The 23,491-nt window shown below is 34.2% G+C and overlaps 1 long non-coding RNA gene across 2 annotated transcripts in view; it reads right to left on the reverse strand.

The window, feature by feature from the left end:
- Positions 1–19,269: 19,269 nt before the first annotated feature.
- Positions 19,270–23,491, reverse strand: part of LOC141421720 (uncharacterized) — a 37,691-nt gene continuing 33,469 nt past the window's right edge. The window contains exons 3-4 of one of the 2 annotated variants that reach the window (XR_012446392.1): positions 21,293–21,419; positions 19,270–20,538 (exon numbers count right to left, since the gene is read on the reverse strand). This is a non-coding gene — a long non-coding RNA (uncharacterized lncRNA). The remainder of the gene's footprint in view (positions 20,539–21,292; positions 21,420–23,491) is intronic. The other variant, XR_012446391.1, reaches the window with a different exon arrangement.

Below are 23,491 nucleotides of genomic sequence, written 5' to 3' on the forward strand. Positions count from 1 at the left end.
TTGCTGCTATTCAAGTTTAGAGGAATTATGTGTTCCTTTTCATTAAGATTTGGTCATAGAAGTATGACTAATTAACATGGTTTAGTTTTTGAAGTTTTTATGGTTTATATCTAATAATGGAGTTTTCCCATTTTTAAGCAAATTTGTGATTCATTCCAATTTTTAGATCATGGTTCAACTTGGTTAACATCTCTCACTACAGAAAAAGAAAACAAAATGACTCTGTAAAACTGATGAAAGAAAGGATTTATTGTGGTTTTATACAAAAATGAAATGTGGCATCAGACCAGAAGGAATCATGGGAAAACATCAGCCATTCTGACAGTCTTTCCGAGAGTGCACTGTTTCTGTAATTCACAGTGCGCCATACAACTCAACCAAAGCTCTTACACTGGCAAGTCAAAAAATATTAGCTAGTTGAAAATCTGTGTCCCACTGATGTACTAAGAATCTCCTGCTGTATACTTTGCTGTCTTAAGTTTTTGTTTGTTTATTTTTTCTTGAAATGGGGGTCTTAATTATGTTTCCCAGGCTTGTCTCAAACTTGCAATCCTCCTCAAACTTATCTCAGTCTAACAGCTGGGATTACAGGCAAACACTACTGCGCCTGGTTTACTTTTCTTTTCCTAATGTCTTAACTGTCTTATTTGAACCTAAAACACCTTTGTGTAAAGATCACTGTGCAGTTGCTTGCTAAAGTATGCTGTCACAGAAAAATGTGCAAACATCTTGTTAAAAGGCTTTTCTTGTCTTCTCTTCACAGCAGAAATTATGAACATGCCTCCTGTTTTAAACCACAAATCACTACTGGCAATGTGTAGAAAATAATATAATCACTCAAATTCAAGATGAATCAATCCAAAACCTTCTAATATGAAATGTACATATTTTATACAAAATGTTTAATAAATTAGATGTTCCATATCCCAGATGGCACTAAGCTTTTTGACTCATAACAGGAGAGTGATTTTTTAATTGACCTTTGAGGAAAGTTGAAATTTGCACTGCACAGTTTGGCCTTCTTAAAAACATCTATGACTTTGCATGGCTCCAAACCTGATGATAATTTTTGTATTAGGATAAGTTTATTATTCCACTCTAAAAAAGTGAAAATGTAATTCATCTGATTGGAATTTAGTTAAACTGAAAATGATTCTGTTCTTGAGAGATACAGGAATTTTCTATTCTTGCAATTTCTAACAAGGTAAAATAGCTAACTAGAAAAACAAACAACACAAACATAATCAAAATGTAACTTTTAGAGGTATTTACACTACAAACTAAAACATAATTTTCCAGGATTTATCACTGAACTGAAACTGCTGAACAAACCCCACCCTGACCTGGGTGAATAGGCACATTCATAGAGAAATAAGCACCAGATTAGCTCACCTGGAGCAGATGTTAGAACCATTGAATTTAGGAATATATAAATCAAATTATGAGGAACTGCATTAGGTTGAGTGTAGCCTAGAATGACAGTAAGAAATACTTGAGGTAACACAGTTTTAAGGGAACTCTCACACATTCTTGGGTTTTTCCTTCAGGTACTCCAGTTATTTCTCATAGTGAAGATCTAAAAAAGGTATCCTCATGGCTCTGGGAAGGGGAAGGCAAGAGTGATCATAATAAGCCTACAATATAAGGAAAAGATTACCAAGGTCTTTTCAAGCTGAGGCCAAGGCTTTCCTCTCAATCTAGCCAACCAAAACCTTTATGTTGCACCAGGGATACTGAGGACAATATAGTCAGCAAGGTTTCAATAGACAAAATTGGAAACTCTGCTGCCAGGAAAAGTATGGAAGTAGGAGGAAAATAACCTATATGACTGCAGAAAATATTTGTGAAAGTTACAACCTTGAATCACAGGTCCACTAAAAAAATAGATTCATTTAGGTTTTAGAATACTTCACTCTCTTCATACTTGAACATCATATAAATAGGATTCTAGGATAAAAGCAATAGATTACAGCTGAAATATCTGTAAGACACAGACTATGAGTAATACATAAGAAAGCGTAAAACAAACAGGCATACAAAAAAGACATAAGAGAAACATGAAGTCAGGGATTCCTACAACCATGTACTTAAAATACTAAGCAAACCTGAATCCATAGTTAACATAAACCATCATATTAAAGGCCTATTTGCCTCACTTTCAAGTATCCAGTACAATATGTCTGACTTTCAACAATAACCAAAAATAGTTACAAGGTGTGGAAAAAGGAAAGAAAAACAACAGTCTGAAAATAGAGAGCAATCATCAAAACCACACTCGGTACTTATGAAAAAGGTGTGGGGATTAGTAGTCAGGAAGTTTAAAATAATTATGATTAATATGTTTAGGACTCTAATAGAAAAAGTAGATATCACAAAAAATATGAATAATAAAGCAGGAAAATAAAATCTCTAAGAAAAAAATCAAAAAAAAATACAATAGAAGTGAAGAATGTTTTCCAAAGTCATCAATTGACTCAACAGGACCCATGAGCTGATTTCAAATCAGGAACCATGTCTATTAGAAGACAATGTAATGAAATAGTTGTAGTGTTAAGAAAGAAAAACTAGTAACCTAAAATTCAACATATAGCAAAAGTTATCCCTTAACAATAAGTAGGAAAAATGTTGTCTTTAGATAAATAAATACTGAGGGAATTCATTTTAGCAGATCTTCACATACTCATAATGTTAAAGGAAGATCCTCAGGCCTAAGGCTGACACTGATGTCTACATCAAGTAAGGAAGAGAAGAAGGGAAGCTAAATAAAGATAAAATTTTATTACTAGAAATTAGAGAAAAGAGCAATTCAAGTCTAAATAAGCAAAATAAAAACAAAAATTAGAACACAACCAATGAAACATAAAGAAGGGAAGGAAAATAGAAAAAAATAGAACCAAAAGCTGATCCTTCAAAAACTCAGTACTTAAAAATTCTTCTAGTTGGGTTAACCAACAGAAAAAGAAGGAATATTTAAATACTGACCTCAGAAATGAAAGTGGTGTCTTATTCTGAACATTAAAATGTTAAAACAATACCAAACACTATGCCCAGAAATGAGTTTGGGAGATGAAATTGATTAATTTGTTGAAAGACTAGAACTATCAACCCTCACCCAAGGAGAAATAGATCAACTGAATAGCCTATGTCTATTAAAGCAAGCGAGACAATAGTCAATGAATTTAAAAAGAAAAGAAAAGAAAAAAAAGTTACAGGCCAAGATTTCTTTCGAAGTGTTCTACCAAATATTTATGGAAGAAGTAATAAAAATTATTGTTGGTAGAGTGACTCAAGTGGTAGTGAATTTGCCTAGCAAGTTTGAGACCTTAAGTACAACCCACCAAGAACTGCCAGAAAAAAAGTTTACTGTAGAAATTATACCAAAAATTCACCTAGAAATAGAAAAATACAGAAAACAAAGGACTGAATATTCTTAAAACATTTTATAAATCCAACATTATTCTAATTCCTTAAAAAAAGCTAAAGAGATTATAAGAAATAAGAAATATAAATTAAGGTAAAAGAAAATAGTCTCAACAAAATATTAGCAAATCATATCCAGCAATGCATAAAAATACAACAATGATTTCAGATTCATTCCAGATATTGAAGACTGGCTCAATATTCAAAAGTGATCCATGTGAACTTCCATGTTATTGAGTTGAGGAACAAAACCCCTTTTCAAATTAATTAATACAATTACTTGACAAAATGTAATACCAATTAATGATAAACTCTAAGTCAATGAGGAATAAAGAGAAATTTTCCTAACTGATAATGAACATCTACAAAATACTAACACCATGTAAATAGTTTGTGACTGGATATTTTCCATCTATGATCAGAAGAAGGTAAGGATGTCTTTTCTCTACTCTCTAATCTAGCATCACATTAAAAATTCTAGCTGTGAAATAATACTAGAAAAAGCAATAAAATTGATCTAGATTTAAACAGAAAAATAAAACTGTAGATGATATGACTGTCTATGTAAATAAATCACCAAAATAATTTGTTATGAAAAAGTGTAGGAAAGTCAAATCACATAAGGTCTATTCACACAGTCAATGTTTTTCTTTTTATAAGCAGTGAAAATTTGGAATGTGAAATTTTTAAATACCAGTATGTAATATCCCCAAAAGGAAACACATAAGTAAAATTCAATGTATAATGTATTTATGGGAAAACTTTAAAACATTGATGAAGGAAATCAAAGAGGGTCTAAATAAATAAAAAATATGTTATATTCATGGAATAGAAGAATGAATATTAAGACCTCAATTTTTGAGGCCAATAGGAAAAGGGGAACAGGTACTAGAGAAAAGGTTAGATCAAAAAGAATTAACCTAGAAGGTAACACCCATGCACAGGAAATCAATGTGAGTCAATGCCCTGTATAGCTATCCTTATCTCAACCAGCAAAAACCCTTGTTCCTTCCTATTATTGCTTATACTCTCTCTACAACAAAATTAGAAATAAGGGCAAAATAGTTTCTGCTGGGTATTGGGGGGGGAGAGTGAGTGGTAAGGGAGGGGGTGGGGGCAGGGGGGAGAAATGAACCAAGCCTTGTATGCACATATGAATAATAAAAGAAAAATGAAAAAAAAAGACCTCAATTTTTGATAATTTGACATATAGGTTTAACATGATCCCAATAAAAACTTAACAAAGCATTCTGCCAATACCAACAAACTAATTCTAAAATTTATATTAAAAAGTAAGTTACCTAGAAAAAACAATTCAAAGAGAAGGAGGAGGAGAGTTATAAAACTGCAATTGCTGAATTTCAAGACTTCTTATAAAACTAAATTAAGGCAGTGTGGTATTAGTAAAAGAATAACCACACAGATCACTGGAGCAGAGTAGAGAGCCCAGATAGAGCAACACAAATCTTACCAATGGATCTTTGACATTATTTAGCCTTCTAAAAATAATGAAAGCCCCATGTATGATACAATATATTAATCTTGCAAACAATGTAATAGGTAAAAAAAGAAGTCACAAAAAGATAAATATGGTATAACCCAACTTATATGAGGTAATTAGAATAGTCAAAATAATAGTTAGAGAATGTAGAATAATTTCCATGAGCTGTGGTAGGAAGACTTAAGAGGTTATCAGTGGTACAGACTTTCAGTTTTACACATTGAGTTACAGAGGTGGATGGTGGTGATGGTTACACAGCATTATGAATATATTTAATATCACTGAACTCTTCCCTTAAAAATATTGAAAATAGGAATGCTTATCTGTATCTATATTAAGCTACAGTGAGTTCACATTTTTGTCTTTAACTCGATCCGTAACCATATAAATTATACTAGCTTTCTCTCTAACTTATATGTAATTTTGCACGCCAGAATCAAGGAACCTATATCCCATTATCTCCCGCCCATTACTTCAATGTTCAATCCCAGTGGAAATGTGTACTTCAGAATATTACATGGCAAACAACTTTATATGTATTTTTTATCAGGTACATCCTGATCTCCATACCACCCAAGATGCTTTCACGGTCAAAACTTGATAAATACATAAGACACATTCACCAACAGTAAAAACAGACAAAAGAACAGACTTAGATCTTCAAGAGTTTGAAATGTATAGAAACATCTGAATGAGAAACACATTTATTTAAAACATTGAGGCCAGGCATAACAACTCACTCCTGTAATCCTAGCTACCTGGGAGGCAGAGATAGGAAAGATTGCAGTTCAAGAAGAGTCTGAGTACAAAGTAGCAAGACACCATCTCAAAAAATAAGCTGGAAGTGTTGGTGTACTCCTCTAATCCCAACTATGCAGGAAGCATAGACAGAAGAATCGCAGTTCAAGTCTAACCCAGGCAAACACATAAACCTCCACCTGAAAGAAAACTAAAAATCAAAAAGGTATGGAAGTGTGGCTCAAGTGATTGAGCGTTTGTCCAGCAATCATAAGGTGCTAATTACCCCAGTACCACCAAAAATATAAAAAGTGAAATATGGACTCAAAATATGGAAATAGTATATGCAAATTTGAAAGGAATGTTCAGAGTAGAACTCAAGATGTAGAAAGTAAATATTAAAATGCAAAACAAATGACTACATTAAATGCCAGATGTGATCCAGCTAAAAGAGATTCATAAATTGGAAAATAAAAATGAGGAACTTGTGCAGATGTAATAAGGAGAGGTAGGGCATAGCACCTACTGAAAAAATGTTTAAATATACATGGGATAAAATGAGAAGAGCTGACATACACAATAACAATGATAAAGAGGAAGAGAATAAGCCTCTGAAATAAAAAAAGGACCACTTAAGTAATAAGTGACCAACATTAAGAAAAATGAGTCTTAAAGATGTTAAATGAATGCAATACTAAAATTAGACATGTTATAACGTGTTAAGATAATTATAAACTAGAATTCCTACACTCCGTTAAGTCATCATTAAAAACTGAAAGTAAATAAAAAGCTTATCTCAACAAAGATGGAATTTTTCACTCACAAACTTGCTGAATTAAAAGATTTACTTCAGGAAATGTGAATTAAATCCTAAGAAATAACTGTACTTAAAGAATAATTAATTAATAAGCATCAAAGAAAAACTAAAAGTAGTGAGTATTAAAAAGTATATGTGATGAAATAAAAGAAAGGTAATATAAAAATGCTAATAATTTTAATTTATATAAAAGATTAAATGAAACACAAGAAAACATTAGCATATAAAACAGGAGGGAGCATTAGAAATTAATGGTCAATTACCCCTAGGTCTTATAGACTGATTGTCTATGTCACCCCAAATTAAAGTATTGAAGCTTAATTGCCAATGTGATGGTATTAGAAGATAGGATCTTTGGAAGAAAATTAGGTCATGAATGTGAAACCCTCATGAGTATAATTAGTGTCCTTATAAGGAAATATGTGAAGCCTGTCATGGTGGCACATGCCTATAGAATCCCAGGACTGGTTAGGCAGAGGCAGGAAGATAACAAGTCTGAGGCCACGCTGTGCTACACAGTGAGTTCCAGGCAGCATGGACCACAGAGGGAAAAAAACCTGTTTCCAAGAGAGACAGAGGGAGAGAGGGAAGGGGAGAGAGAGAGAGAGAGTTAGGATTCTCTTCTCTCTGCCCTCTACCATGTGAGAATATACCAAGAAGTTGGCTCTCTGCAAAACAAGAAAAGAGCCCTCAGAATCTACTAGAGATCTGCTTGTTACTTGATCTTCATCTTCCTAACCTCAAAAATAATGTTTGAAATGTCTGTTGTTTAATCCATTCAGGCAGTGATACATTTGTTATAGCTGCTTAAGTCAACTAAGACAGTTAAGGGATCAGGAAAAGTGACTGATGGTGATGAACTTGACACATTGGTGAGTTATGGATTCTGGTTAAAAATGTGCATGTAGTCATTGTAAAAATATCAGTTAAAATATATATGCATCTGGGATGCCCCAGAGAAAGAGAACCATCACAGTGTGTGTGTATGCGAGTGTGTGACAGAGAAAGAGAGAGAGATTTTTCTGGGAAGGCCAGTCTTTATTCCATTGAGTTTTTCAACTGATTAATGGGAACTGCTTCACATTATGAAGGGTAATCTGCTTTAATCAAAGTCCACAGATTTAAATGCTAATCTCATTCCAGGAAAATACCTTCACAGAAATATCTAGAACAGTGTTTGGCCAAATGTCTGGGCATAATGGTCCAACCAAGTTGACACTTAAAATTAACCATCACAATGTTCAAATCCTTAAAAGAAACAAGAAATAAAGGTAATGCAAGAAGAGACAAGGAATGGAGAGCAAATATGAAGTAAAACTACAGCACTGTTTTAAGACACACTGATATAATGCCAAATATAATGTTATTACAAATATCTGTAATTGACTTACTATTTAAAAATAGAAATTCAAAGAATTTTATGTCGATCGTGTTAGTACATAAAATCATCATCTGAAAACCCTTCCTGAACAGCACAACTGGATCCTACATGAAAAAGGCTTTACATTGTAGCCCTGTGCTTTCAGAAACAAGGGAAATCCCTTAGGACCACTCACATACATTCTCTTTAAAAAGAAAAGTGGACTTCAAAATAGGTAGTGGTGAGCACAGTTGAAAGTTCTCTGAGGATAAAAACACCAAGTGATATGTGACTGGGTATGGCGACTCAAGCCTGTAATCAAAGCTACTTGAGAGGTGGCGATCAGGAGGATCACTCTTTGAGGACTTTCTGGGCAAAAATTTATGAGCCACCATCTCAACCATGGTGACAAGTACATGTCATCCTAGCCATGTGGGAAGCATGAAGCTTTTTGAAAAATAACCAAAGAGAACAGGGCTTGGGGCATCATTCAACTGAGAGTCTGTTTAGTAAACATAGGGCCCTGAGTTCAAATCCCAGGAAGATACAGGAAAAAAGACTAAGTACTACAAAAAAAAAAAAAAAAAAAAAGGAATGCTCATAGATTGGAGAGCCAAAGATGGAGCAAAGATTCAGGCTACTATTGCAGGACAAGAATCTTATAAGGGAGATAAATTGATCTTGGTTTGGTAACATCTCTATCTTACGGAAAAACAAAACACACATTAAAATCAACAAAATATGAATTTGCCACCAAAATTTTTTAAACAAGAATTTCAAATATTCACCAATCTGTTGAATGGGCCCAGGATCCCTGAGAGGAAAGGACCATATTAGATTAGGGCTGAAATTTCCATAGAACAGAAGGAACTTTCCAGACCATGGGATGGGAAAAGTAAGCATGTAGCTTCACTAAGGAGACATAGACTGCTTTGATGTGAGAACTCAAATTTAAATGATCAAAATTCAGAAGTGAGGAATATGCACAGAAAATTAGCTCTAGAAATCCAAATTCCTATGAATTTAAGCTAAAATCTAAACCATGTGCCCATAAAATGTAATTAAAATTTGTAGAAATCAGGGTTATTTGGAAACATTCAATTTCTAATCAGTGAAGATAGACAACATCATGTGAACATCGGGGCGGTAAATAGACCTTCTCTTAGAAGTGGAATGTTAAACTAGTTCTACGGCAAAGACTATTCTAGACCAACCTTAACCAAATTTCAAAAGAACCAAGTCAACATGCATCCAATATATCTGGCTGTCAAAACAAATCTCAAAACTCTTCAAAGGAAAACGATAAAATCCAGAATAAGCTTCAAAGCATCCACTACCCAATAAAATCATTAGATATGTGAAGAAGTAGAAAGATGTGACCCATAGCAAAGAAGAAAATCAGTAAGCAGAAAGAGCTTGAAAGTAACAGAGATGATGGAATTAGCAGACAAGAATTAAACAACATTTTCTACAAATAGGTTCAAGGATATAAATGAAAATATATACAAAATGTGAACGAAATAGAATATAAAGAATCAGCTAGGTGGCAGTGGCTCACACTTGTGTAATCCTAACTACTCGGGAGGCAGAGATTGGGAAGGTTGTAGTTTGAAGCTAGTCTGGGCAAATAGTTCCAAGAGAGCCTATCTCCAAAAAATCCATCACAAAAAAGGAATGATAGAGTGGCTCAAGGCATAGGTCCTGAGTTCAAACCACAGTACTGCAAAAGAAAAAAAGAATATAAAGAATCAAATGGAACTAATTGAAAGGAAAAACACAATCTCTGAATAAAAATTTCACTTGATGGATTTAGCAGCAGATCGCACATTGCAAATGAAAGGACCATTGCTAAGACATAGCAATGGAAAAATACAAAACAAAACAGAGAGAGCAAAAGGACAAAAAATTCAGACAAAAACAAACAGAAATTCAAACGTTTTAAAGGAAATCCAGAGGGCTAGCAATGTGGTATGAATAGTAGAGCACCTGCTTAGCACCTGCAAGACCCTGAGTTCAAATCTTAGTACTATCTAAAAATTAAAATAAAATAAAAAGTAAAAATAAATAAAAGGAAATTCAGAGAATCAGTGACTTGTAGCAGAATATAAAGTAGTCTATCATACAACTTAAGTTTATGAAGGAGAAATAGAAAAGAATTTGGGGGGGAGAAAATAATGTCCAAGAATTTCCAAAATTGATGAAACCTACAAAGCCAATTTCAAAATATTCAGAGAAAGAAAATCAGAATAAAACAAAACAAAACATACAGAGGCATATCATAATAAAATTAACAAATACAAGTGAATAAGTCAGAGAAAAAAAGACACTGCATAAAGTGGATCAAAGTGATGATTGACCATTGACTTTTCATTTGTGAAAAGCTAAAACACAGTGTGTGCATGCTTGAGCGCATGCATGCACACACACACACACACACACACACACAAATGACATTTGAAGGCATTAATAGGAAAAAAAGTCAAACTAAAATTGTATAACCAATGAAAATATCTTTCTTAAGTGAGAGCAACATGAAAATCATTTCTGACAAATGAAAGCTGAGAGAATTTGTGGCACACACACAAAAAAGCCTACAGGAAGTTCTTCTCTAGCTGCAGGAAATCAGCATGATGTGGACACTAAGATCAACACAGATGAATGAGAGCACTGGGATAATAGGTATATTATAGGTAGATTGTATTATATATATTATATATTATATATATATATATATATATATATATATGACTTCTCTTTAGATTTTTAAATTTCTTTAAAGAAAAAAAAATAATATTTTATGGGTCTTAAAATATCTTTAAAAGGAAAATCTACAACAAAACCAGTAGCCATAATGGGAAAATATAATAGTCTCTGATACTTCATTATAAATGAACTGGTATAGTTGAATTTAAAGAAAACTATAAAGTGAAAATAAGACATAAAGTCACTGTAGAACCACAACTAAAATATGAGACAAAACAGGAGCAGGGAATAGGAGAAGATATTATATAGAATACTGAAAAGTATTAAAAATAGCACTAAGATGAGGAAAAGGGCAAACGTGACAGGGGAAAGAAAAAGAAATCCAATGGAAGACAAGTCTAACAATATTCATAATGACAGCAATCATAAATAATTTCAACACTACAATTATAGATATTTTAAATTTTTTGTTTTTATAAAGCAAGACCCCCTCATATGTTATCAGAAAATGTACTTTAAATATTAAAGCACAGTAACAAAAAAAAATTAAAGCACATAACAAAATTTACACAGAATGGATGGCTTAAGCAGATGCTTATATTTTACCCTTTGTTGGGCTGGACGTCCAAGATTAAGGTGCCCAGGTTTTTTCTGGTGAGACTTCCTTTACTAGTCTGGAGAGGATCGCCTTCTACCTATAACCACACATTACTTTTCCTCTGTGCCCACATGAAAAGCCAAAGAAAGGTCTTTCATGTATCTTCTTTCCCTTACAAAGACACAAATATAATAGGGTTAAAGTTTACCCTTATCTCATTTACCCTTAATTACCTCTTTAATGGTCCTATCTTCAAATACATTCACTTTGAGGGTTAAGACATCAGCATAGGAATTTGAGGGAACACAATTTAGTCCACAACACATAGATACATTAAGATGAGAAAGATGGATAAAAGATAAAACATGCAAACAGTAATCACAAGAAAGAAGAAATGGTGGTAACAATACTACAAGACATAGATACTGGGGTAAAATATATTATGAGAGTAAGAGAGGAAGTTCAAAATAACAAAAGAAGCAATTTATAGGAAATATAATTGTGCATGCCCATAATTGTAGATTTTATTATTTTCAAAATAAATCAAGAAAAACTAACAGAAATTAATGGAGAAGTAGGTAAAATGATAATTTCTGTATACTTAAGGGAGGGGGTGGGGGAAGGGGGGAAGAAATGACCCAAACATTGTATGCACATATGAATAAAAGAAAAAATTAAAAAAAAAAAGAAAATCAGTAATATATAGAAAACTTAAATAACACTATCACCCACATCAACTTTGATATTTGTAAAATATTACACATGCATTAGGAGAAAAACATCAATAGCAAGTACACTTGGAATATTCAATTATAAAGGCCAGAGGCAAGACTATTTTAAAAAATCAATAAAGGATAAAATCATCCAGAGTATCTTCTGTCATCACATGATATTACATTAAAAATCAATATCACAAAGTAACATGGAAAATTCCCCCATTATCTGAAAATTAAACAACACTCCACCTTAAAAAAAAAAGCACCATGAGATAATAAAGCAACAGTGGATTCAGAGGATGTTTTGTGCTAAGTAAAAAGACCAGCACAATATACCAATATTTGTGGAATATACCCAAAGCATTATGGGGTAAGTTGAGGGAAAATGATAATAAAATAACTGGAAACAAGTGAAATAAAAACAAACAGTAGAGAAACATCATTCAAATCAAAATGTAAATTCTTATAAAGAGCAACAAAATTGACAAAACCCAAAGAGACTGGTCAAGAAAAACAGCAAGGAGATTTGATATACCAGTACCATGAATGAATGAATACACATCACTAAAAGATCCTACAGATTTTAAAAGACAGTAAGGAGTTCTAGGAATAACTTCATTCCAATTTATTTAAAAAAGAACAAATGGACAAATTCCCTAAAAGATGACAAACTGATTGACTACAGGAGGCCTAGATTGCCAAATATACTTACATCGTTTTAAACTGAATTTGTAAGTTTGAATTTTTCAACAGAGCCAGGTTCTGTGGTACACACCTAAAGACCCAGCTAATCTGGAATTTAAGACAAGAAAATCGCTTGAACCTGGTGTTCAGGGCTAGTCTGGGCAACAAAGCAAAAGCTCATTTCTTAAAAAAAACAAAGTCTTTCTATAAGGAAAACTCCAGGCCAAGATGGATATCCTCATAAATGCTTTCAAACATACAGGAGAAATAAATAAAATTTTAAACAAAATGCCTCAAAATATACCAGAAAAAGGCACTTCCTAATTTCTCATTTAAGACCAGCATTACACTGTTTGGTACCAAAACCAGGCAAAGCCATGAAAAGAAAAAAAGCTATAATAAAATGCAGACCAAAATACTTAAGAAAAATTAATAAACCAAGCAACATATTTCAAAATTGAATTGCAATGTATACTAAAATTTTAAAAATATTTTGACAAAGTAAAGGTTATATTAGAATTGTTAGGCTTTTTAACATATAAAGATCAGTTTTGTTATATAATTAAAAATAAAAGAACATCTACACGGTGGCAATTAAAGCACTCAACAAAGCTAAAAACTTATTCATAATTTAAATCCACAAACTGGGGAGAGTCAGGAGCTTCTTTATCCTGATAAAGGATAACTATGAAACACCTACTTTTAACATCATATTTAAGTGAGGAAAGATGAAATGCTCTCATCAAAAGATGACAAAAGATGCAAGGGTATTTGTTTTTGTCACCTAGAGCCAACTTCGTGGTGGGAACCAAGAAATAAGAAAAAGAAATAAAACTATCATAGTGTCTAAATGCTATTCCCCAATAAAAAGAACTACAGTCTCTGTGAAAGTTTGTCTGGTACTAGTGCTGGAACAGAAAAAGAACATTGTTGTGTACAAGATTTTAGTACCAGAAAGTTAGAGCGTTCAAAATAAGATGAGAGCATGTTAAGTGGCTTTATAAGCAAACTTGAAGGCAACCTTGAAAGATAAATCTTATACACATTGATAAATACTGACAGCAATGATTATAATGTATCAGTAAAAGAAATACTCATGAGTTCTTGCTGTTGTTAATATGCGCTATATCTGTGAGTCTCATTTCTCACTTGGAAGGAACTTACAAATTGTCCTCTCTTTGGTTTAATTAGATGATTGGCCTTTTGTAAAATAATTTGTGGTCTTATAGCATCTCATATATTTCTTCATTGTAAAGTAAAATGTCTAGCATGTGATCATTTTTTAGTAAAAATATAGATTTTTAATATTGATTTAACTAAAAATTAGCCTTCTTCTAAATTTAACAGAAGTCAACAGGTCAACCCACATACTGTTTATTATGTACAACTGAAAAGAAGATAAAATGAGCACTGTTTAGAATTTGACATATATTTCTGCAGCTTGAAAAATTAATCACTTTTGTTTCAGAAAATAGTTTATAAGCTACTTTGGTGACTTTTTTTTATTTAATGGAAAGCTTAATAATTCATTTTATTTTAATTTATACAAACAACTTAAATTTTACTAAATTGTCTAAACCTACCCTCTGCTTTCCATTTCATCATTCTATAACCGATAAATCAAAATTTAGACTAGAAAATTTAACTACAGAAACAGAAATGTCTTATTGCCTTTAAGAAATCACTTGTATATTCAGCTTACAGCTCAAGATTCTTTTAGAACTTTTTAAAAATTTCCTAATTGTATGAATTTAACTATACAAACTATTTACAAATGAGTTCCATAAGAATAAAAAAAAAGTTTTATTTCTCAAAGACTTTCCTCAGGAAGGCATAGTTTCTTACTTTGCCCATCAACCCATACAGACCATTTTCAAACAGTGTTTTGCTTCTGAAAATACAAACATATATGGAAACTAGAAAGAGAATTCAGCTGACAGGATTTAAAATAGAGTTCTCAGTTGTGGAGGATTTTGTTGATGGGGAAAGCTGGACTCTTTCCCCTTCTGGTCAGCAAAGCAAATTAGAATGGTGTTGAAATTATATCTGTCTTGTCATCCCCCTGGCAGGACACCTCTTGATAGTGCCTTCTGTTCCTCCCATTTCTTGGCAGACTCTTACTTTGGGATGTCTGGATATAATGGAACTTTCAAGACTAAATAATGGAGCCTGGCAGAGCATTTGTAGTTTTTACTTAAAGATCTAAATCATATGTTAGTATCAAGTCATTTAAAGTAAACTTGAGGCACTGGAATTGAAGCTTGCAATGCAACTTCCTAGCAATAGAATTCAGTATTATCAGTTATATTTGTAATTGCGGTTTCACCGGGAAAACAGAGATTGCAGTATATTGTTAAATGTCTCCTATTGCTTTTAAAGTATGCAATGCTGCACCCTTTAGGCAAAAAAGATAAAATATCCAGTCAGATGATTCAGTACCCATCACTGGTAAAGGATGAGGATCTGCCTGTGACGGTTTGGCTCATCCCTCACAGGCCTAATCTAAGCAGGAGATCTCACTGATTTCAGAGGGAATATTATGCCTTTGACTCCACTGCAAGTTCTTTGTTTTATTTTTTGTGTGTGTGATGCTGGAAATTGATCTCAATGTCTCACACATGCCCTACCACTGAACTGTACCCCTAACAAGAAGAGCAAATTCCTGCATGCACTTCCGTGGGACACGAGTAAAATAGGAATGGGATTTTGCTTTTTGACGTGAGTACAATTTATGTAATATTTCTGAATACATGTTCTCTGAGATGCTTACATTTTATCAATAATGTTTTCCTGAGGTGACAATTGTCCATAATGCCACTTTTGTAAACAGTGGAGGAACTTCCTTATAGTCTGCTTTTGTTGGTTTTATTTTAGTCTTGAAAAAATATGGCTGTACAAACTGAAACTCAAAAGCATTGTGCTGAGTAAAAGCAGCCCTCCAGAGTATGTATTGAATGAGTCTGTTTATGCAAAGTTCTACAACAAGCAAAACTAATTAATGGTTAAATATATGAAAAATATTTGCATGGGAATTACATGTGCATTTTGATTAATTTCTCAATTTCTTCACTTGTAAAATCACCTAATGTAGTAACCAAAACTCAAAAAGGATGCCCATTTTCAAAAATTATTACTTAGCTAATAAGTAACAAGTAATTTATATTGAAATTTTTTCTTTGATATTTGATTGCAGTAAAATCTACATATAATTTACTATTGCAATTACTGTAAGGCTTGTAACTTAATGACAGTGAGTACATATTTGCATAATTTTATATAAATATCACCAATATCTAGTTCCTGAGCCTCATCATGTCAGAAGGAAATCCCATAGCCATTATATAGTCATTCCCCATTCCCTTCTATCCCAGCATTATTTTTAAAGGCATCTTTTTTTTCACTCACTTATTGATTGACTATTTTTAAGTGTCTCCTATGTTCTGATCATGGGATAGACGAGATATGCAGTAGAATTCAAGACTGGCACACCAGATCCCTCTTTTGAGTGATTCCTTTCGTGTCTTGCCCCACGGGTAAGGCAGTGATCAGAAGGTACAGAATCCAGGCACTTGCAAGAAGTATTGTTGGCAACAAAAAATTAAATTGTTTGTTTTCTAGCAACACTATTTTAAACACATTTTTCTTTTTGAAGGTAAATTTTTGAAACTCGGACTTTCACAAAAAGTTTTCAGTTGACTTTGAAGGACTTTGAAGTGCTTTGACAAATTATTTAGTGGCCCCAGCAAAGGTAAGGAAATCGGGAACTTTTGATTCTATTCCTGTATGTTGAGACTTCCTCTGTGGGTTTAAGCAAATCACTTACTTTTTGCTGTGTTGCCTATTTGGTTGCTCTTATTTCTCAGAATGAGTAAAACAGTTAACTCTTCTAAGTTGGAATGATGTAAAGAATATACATTGCTGAATTTTATGCAACAAATATAATAACCTACTTTCTGTATGACTAACTGGCTCAGCCTTTCTCAACATGACCTATTTGTGTGGCCTCATCAGCAGTCATGCAAATCATGTTCAAAAGAGCAGCATCTGACAGAAACTGATCATAATCACAAACAAACCAGATTTTTCATGTATTCTTAAAGAAGAGAATTATCACATGTCAGGAAAGGGTGGAAAGGCACAAGAAACACCTACACATGCAGAGAGAGAGAGAGAAAGAGAGAGAGAGAGACTTTTCCTCATATTTTCCAGTTTAGCCCATCTTCTAATACCAAGTCTCTGATAAACTAAGCTTCAGAGCTGTTTCTTCCTCTGGATGGCTCTGTCATATCTTCTACTCATACTTTCATACACTCACATTCTATAGTTTCTCATAGTATCTCCACAAGGCAATTTTGAATATACAAAAAATTTAATTCAAATTGACTATGTCTTGATTCTGAATATTGCTAGTATTTACCTTAGAGATACAATTACTACTCACTATTAGGAAAAATGGGTTAGATGCTTTGTTATAAAATATTTTAATAGAAAAACAAAAATACAAATAGCATATCATATGAATTGTATATATCCATACAATAATTTATTCAACCATATAATTGAGAATAAAATAAGGTAAAACTTATACATAGTTCTATAAAAATCATTACACTACATTTCATGGAGTTAGTTTATTAAATTGTCAGATAATTATTGGGTACCTGATACATTGCAGTTACTTTTGTAAGTACTGAGATGTAGTAAGCAAAACAAAGATGTTACTATGTCAGGTGGTAATAAGTTATTGAGAAAATCATAAAGAGTTTAAGGAAAATGGGGAGAAAGGAGGCAATGTAGAAGCCAGGGTAAACTAGGTTATGCTGTGGTAACAAATCTCCAAACTCTGTGGTTTAAATCAGTAAATAGTGCTTCCACTCACATATTACTTAGTACAGGGATTTTTCGTTTAGAGAACTAGAGCTGTATGTAGTGATGCCTCATGGATTGATCTTGTTGGGGTCTCTTGCAGGTGTCCAGAAAGGCAAAGACGAGAATGGAGAATCACATACAGACTGTTAAATGCTTCCACATGTCAACTTCTGTTTACTCTCTATTGACCAAGGTAAGTCACATGGACGCAACTAACTCCAAGAAGGAAATACAATTGCATCCTGCTCCAGCCCCAGTTCCAATCCTGTGCTAGAATAGAGAGGAGAATCCAAAATATGGATGCAGAAAGCTAATGTCTACACAAGCTTATGTGGCATTAATCAAGCCCCTATAAAACATTGACATCTATGCTCTTGTAGGGATGTGAAGACAAATGGCAGAATTCCCTCTGTTGACATCTGAGCGAAGAGCGTTCTGGGCAGTTAAAACAGCAGGGCACTGATTTGAGGGGACGATGCCTATCCTATTTCAGGACAGCTCGGAGGCTGGGCTGATTGAATGCACATGGAGGGTGATGATAAAGATATTAAGATAATGCATAGAATTAGTAGAGAGTCTAGTCCCAGAGAGCCTTCTGGGCAACTTAATTTTTAGAAATCGGCTTTAATGCTGAGTGAGATGGACAAAAAAGCAAGAGCTAGTCACTGTCTAGCTTTTTATTTTTTTCTTTTATTATTCATATGTGCATACAAGGCTTGGGTCATTTGTCCCCCCTGCCCCCACCCCCTCCCAACCACCCACTCTGCCCCCTCCCTCTCCCCCCCACCCCCTCAATACCCAGCAGAAACTATTTTGCCCTTATCTCTAATTTTGTTGTAGAGAGAGTATAAATAATAATAGGAAGGAACAAGGGTTTTTGCTGGTTGAGATAAGGATAGCTATACAGGGCATTGACTCATTGATTTCCTGTGCGTAGGTGTTACCTTCTATGTTAATTCTTTTTGATCTAACCTTTTCTCTAGTTCCTGGTCCCCTTTTCCAATTGGCCTCAGTTGCTTTTAAGGTATCTGCTTTAGTTTCTCTGCGTTGAGGGCAACAAATACTAGCTAATTTTTTAGGTGTCTTACCTATCCTCACCCCTCCCTTGTGTGCTCTCGCTTTTATCATGTGTGCGTGAGCTACTTTAAAATATATACAGAATCTGACCATTTTTGATCCTCTTGGTCCACTTTCCTACACCATTATTTCTTCTGAATTATTAGACGAGATTGTGCACATTCAGGGTGGTATGGCCATAGATTCTTCTGAATTATTGAAGTCACTTCTTATGTCCCTGCTTCCATTTCTTTCTCCTGGCCCTGCTTTTTACTTCAGACAGAATGGTCTTTTAAAAAGCTAGACAGACCAAAAATGATATGTTCTCCATCATATGCAGACATTAGATGAAGGGCAAACACAACAATGGGATTGGACTTTGAGCACATGATAAAAGCAAGAGCACACAAGGGAAGAGTGAGGATAGGTAAGACACCTAAAAAATTAGCTAGCATTTGTTGCCCTTAACGCAGAGAAACTAAAGCAGATACCTCAAAAGCAACTGAGGCCAATAGGAGAAGGGGACCAGGAACTAGAGAAAAGGTTAGATCAAAAAGAATTAACCTAGAAGGTAACACCCACACACAGGAAATCAATGGGGGTCAATGCCCTGTATAGCTATCCTTATCTCAACCAGCAAAAACCCTTGTTCCTTCTTATTATTGCTTATACTCTCTCTACAACAAAATTAGAGATAAGGGCAAAATAGTTTCTGCTGGGTATTGAGGGGGTGGGGGGAGAGGGAGGGGGCGGAATGGGTGGTAAGGGAGGGGGTGGGGGCAGGGGGGAGAAATGACCCAAGCCTTGTATGCACATATGAATAATAAAAGAAAAAAAAATAGCCCAACACAAAACAGGGCTGGTGGAATGGCTCCAGTGGTAGAGCTCCTGCCTAACAAGCTTAAGGCCCTGAGTTCAAACTACAGTACCACCAATATCAGTCACAGATGCATCTGCTTAAAAACTGGCAGTGGGAGGGGGCAGGGCCATTTACTTGTATTTTACATTGTTTTATTAAAGTTTATCTTTCTTTTTTGCCATTAGCATTCTTAACTTTTAATAACTACACTGAACAAAATAGAAAATGTAGCCCTTGATGAATGTACATACTGTCAAAAAAATTTAAAAATATTACAAAATGAGGGTTGGAATATTGAAGAAATATATTTAAATTATGGGTATATGAGCTTTTTCTGTGAAAGAGAAGATTCAAGTTATAAAAAAGTAATAAATTATCAAATTGGATTTTTATAACAAACCTCAAACACATGAAATTTATTCATTAGTGCATTAATCAATTCATTCAACATACTGTTGATTATTTTACTATAAGCATAGAATTACATTAAAATCTCAAGGGGAAATTAGATGAAAGCAGAAAACAATGGCATTAAGCTCAATGGAAGCATACACAATTCACCGCTTTCAAAAATGATGAAGAATATTACTTAGAATGACATGAACAGAAGTAAAATTATTTAAAAACTCAGAAGCAACCAGTTTGCCACATTCAGCATTTAAAACTTTTGCTAAATTATTTTGTCCAGTTTGAGGCTCAAAACTATAGACAGATAGGAAATCTTGGAAACTTCATAGCAGAACCACAATGACAATTACAGGATTAGAAAGTAATGTTTATAGAAAAGGCTATAGACAGGGCATTAGTTAGCCAGCAAAAGATGTGAATGGTGGTTTAATATTGACCTTTAAAATAGCCAAAGGTTTTTAAGATTCTTCTTGTCTATCTCAACTGCAAAGAGAAAAATGAGGAAGTGATTTGAAGCTGCAACAGTTAAGTTAGACACAAGCAAAAAGGGTTGTTAGATATTGGTATGAAGTCATGGCATTTCTTCCGCAGGGGGGTTGGTCTTTAAAACGTAGATCAATTTTCATCTGCTTAAATGACTTCCCAAATCCCCTTCATCCTTCTGATTCGCTCTCTGGAGGAAGAGATTCCTTGACCTGGCTTAGCAATCCATTCCTAAGCCAAATAGCCTTCAAGGTCAGGAAGCGCTCTAGTATAATTCACCTAAATAGATCCGGCTTCAACTTGAATCCATTTCCTCTTGTTCTATCCTGAATGGAAAGAAAGAAACATTTGTCATGGAGCTCCATTTCAGAGCAGTTCAAATAATTCAAGTCAGCAATTTTGTGCTCTAGCCTTCCCTTCTCCATGCTAAATAATTTTAATTCCTTCAATAAATCACAAATTTTGTCCACCTTTTAATCCAGTTTGTTACCACATCAATCATAGCACTTCAATTTACAGTGGTGAATTGAAATACTTCTGTAATCTTTCTGTTCTTTGAAAGTCTTCTATGCAAGGGAACCAGCTTTGGTTAAGAAGCCGTATCTTCAGCCCTCTGTGTTATCAAGAGATGCATAAGGGAATCATGTTTCTAAATCCTACAAGTTAATCCATCTATTTATCAGAATAATTTAATTGCAATCATCTATATCACAGAGGTCAGACCTTGTATTGGATTGTCTGTTCTACTTAGTAAATCTTAAATGTTGGTGGCTCCTATATTAGTCAAAACCCTTTTTTTCTATAAATACCAAAACATCTATTTGAACTAGTTTAGAACCAACAGGGAATTTATGTAACTAAGACAGAGAAGCAACTATGCAGATGCGTCTCAGCAATTAGAATACAAAATTAAACATGGTCAGGACCCAGTCTCTTGACTCTGTTTCTCTCCCTGTTTCAGCTACAATTTTTCTTCCCACTGATCAACTTCAGGAGATGTTAATTCTTAAATATCAGTTATATGTGCCCCCTCCAATTTTTGATTCAACAACCACCAATCTGTTCCTAATTATCTCTTACCCAGATTAATGCAAGTTGTTCCTAAGAAATCTGTGCCTTCAGCTCCATTCCTCTTTATCTACTTAAAATGTAAATTGCATCACACACCTTCCCTGGTTATAAACTTTCAAAAGCTCTTATCCTTTGCCTGTAGAACAAAAATATAAGCTTTTACAGTATCCAAGACCTTTAATGATAAGCACCCTTCAAATTTCTCTAGTTTTAACCTTTCCTTACAATTTAACTATGGTGAAAATGATAAGCACCCTTCAAATTTCTCTAATTTTAACCTTTCCTTACAATTTAACTATTGTGAAATACTTGCGTTTTTTGATATCTGCCATAGCCTTCTAAATACTCAGAATTTTTCCTTCTACCACTTCAGTCTGGGATGCTCTCCTCTGCCTTATGTACTAGTTAAAATCATTGCTACTATTAAACTTGAATATGCAACTCAACTTACATGCTTCTTTTAATTCTGCTAGTCAAAACTAATAATTTCTGTGAAAAGCACTACTTACTGTAAACTTAAAATAGGATTTGATTCTCTTTCTCTTTTGTGTGCTAGTGAATTTTTTTGACTTTTGTTTGTTTTCATGATGATAATTACCAGCTTTTCATTTCTAGTATAGGACGAGTCCCTTAAACATTTCTTGTAGAACTGATGATAGTGACAAAGCATTTCTGCTTCTCTTGGAAATACTTTATTTCCAAGAATACTTTACTTCATTTCTAAAGGGTTACATTGGTGGGAATAGTGTTCTTGATTGTCAATTTATTTTTTTAAAATGAAAATATCCCCCATTCTCTCTTGGCTTGTAAGGATTCTGTCCTTATTTTTAACTTGACACTTTTCTCATGCTAATTTTAAACTTTTCTCTTTGCTTTGTTCTTTTGACAGTTTAACTTGGTTGCATCTACTAGGAATCATTTGAGCTTCCTAGATGTGGATGCATATATTTCCCAGGATTTGCAAAGTTTACAGCAATTACTTCATTGAATAGGTTTTCTATGCCTTTCTCCCTCTCTTGTCCAAGTACACCCACAATGCTAGTCTTCACTCAGTTAATGGTGTCTCTGTATCTAATGGGCTTTCGTCATTCCTTTTTTACTCTTTAAATTTGTTTTGTTTTGCTTTATTCTGGCAGAGCTATCTCAAAATAATCTTGTCAAGCTCAGAAATTCCTCTGCTTTATGTAGTCTGCTATTGAGCTTTTCAATAATATTTTTACTTCACTTAGTGAGTTCTTTGGCTCCAAGATTTCTACTTGGTTGATATCGGTCTTTTTGATAAATTTTTTATCAGATTATATATTTTATTCTTAATATTTTGAATTGTCTGTATTCTGTGGTTTAGGAATCTCATTGAGATTCCTAAAGTCATCATTTTGAATATTTTTTTTTTAGAAATTGGTCATTTTTCTTCTTTTTGAGGTCAATTTAAAGTTATTTCATTCCTTTAGAAACCTCACATTACCTTGTTTTCTCAACCTTCTTGTGTCCCTCTGTTGACATTTGCACATCTGGTAAAATCAGTTGCCTCTACAAATTTTAAAATGGCTTTCAAGTTCTAAATTATTAGTAGGGAAGGCTGCATTAGCTTTGGTTTCAGGTAGGTATTTTAGTGCACCATCAAGTGTCTGCAGGGGTCGAGGGGTAGCACTACCAGCTGGGATGTATCTCTCTTAGGCAGGACGGGTTTGTGAAGAGCTCTGAACAGAGTATACCCTATTCAGATGAAGCAGATGTGAGGTACCCATCAGTTCCCATAAGTCATACAAGGATGGAGCCATTCTAGCAGGCCCATAAAGCAGTAGTAGAGAAGGGATGCTCATCAGTTTTGTTTGCTGAGGGTGTGGACAACTCTGAGGGGCCCTGGTCAGTACAGGACAATGTGCTCAGTGAGGGGACAACCGTCAATGTCTGAGTGCTTCACAAGTGAGTTACAGAAGACTATAGTAGCTGACTTACTCAGAGAAGGATACCCAGCTGACTCCTGGAGCCAAGGGTGGATGGATAGGGCTTCCAGTCTGTTTCTCAAGGCCTTGACATGCAAAGCCAACAGGCAGGATGCTCAACTGCTTTCTGGAGTTGTAGGTGGGCAATTGGGGTCACCTGGCTGCTTCTGAAGGTCTTAGCAGGATAGGTCTCTCAGAGTATGTGGCCTGGGAGCTTCTGCAGGCTGCAGGATGATTGGCACACTGCCCATCTGCTTCCTGG

The sequence above is a fragment of the Castor canadensis genome, chromosome 3 (genome assembly GCF_047511655.1).
Source record: "Castor canadensis chromosome 3, mCasCan1.hap1v2, whole genome shotgun sequence".
Taxonomy (NCBI): domain Eukaryota; kingdom Metazoa; phylum Chordata; class Mammalia; order Rodentia; family Castoridae; genus Castor; species Castor canadensis.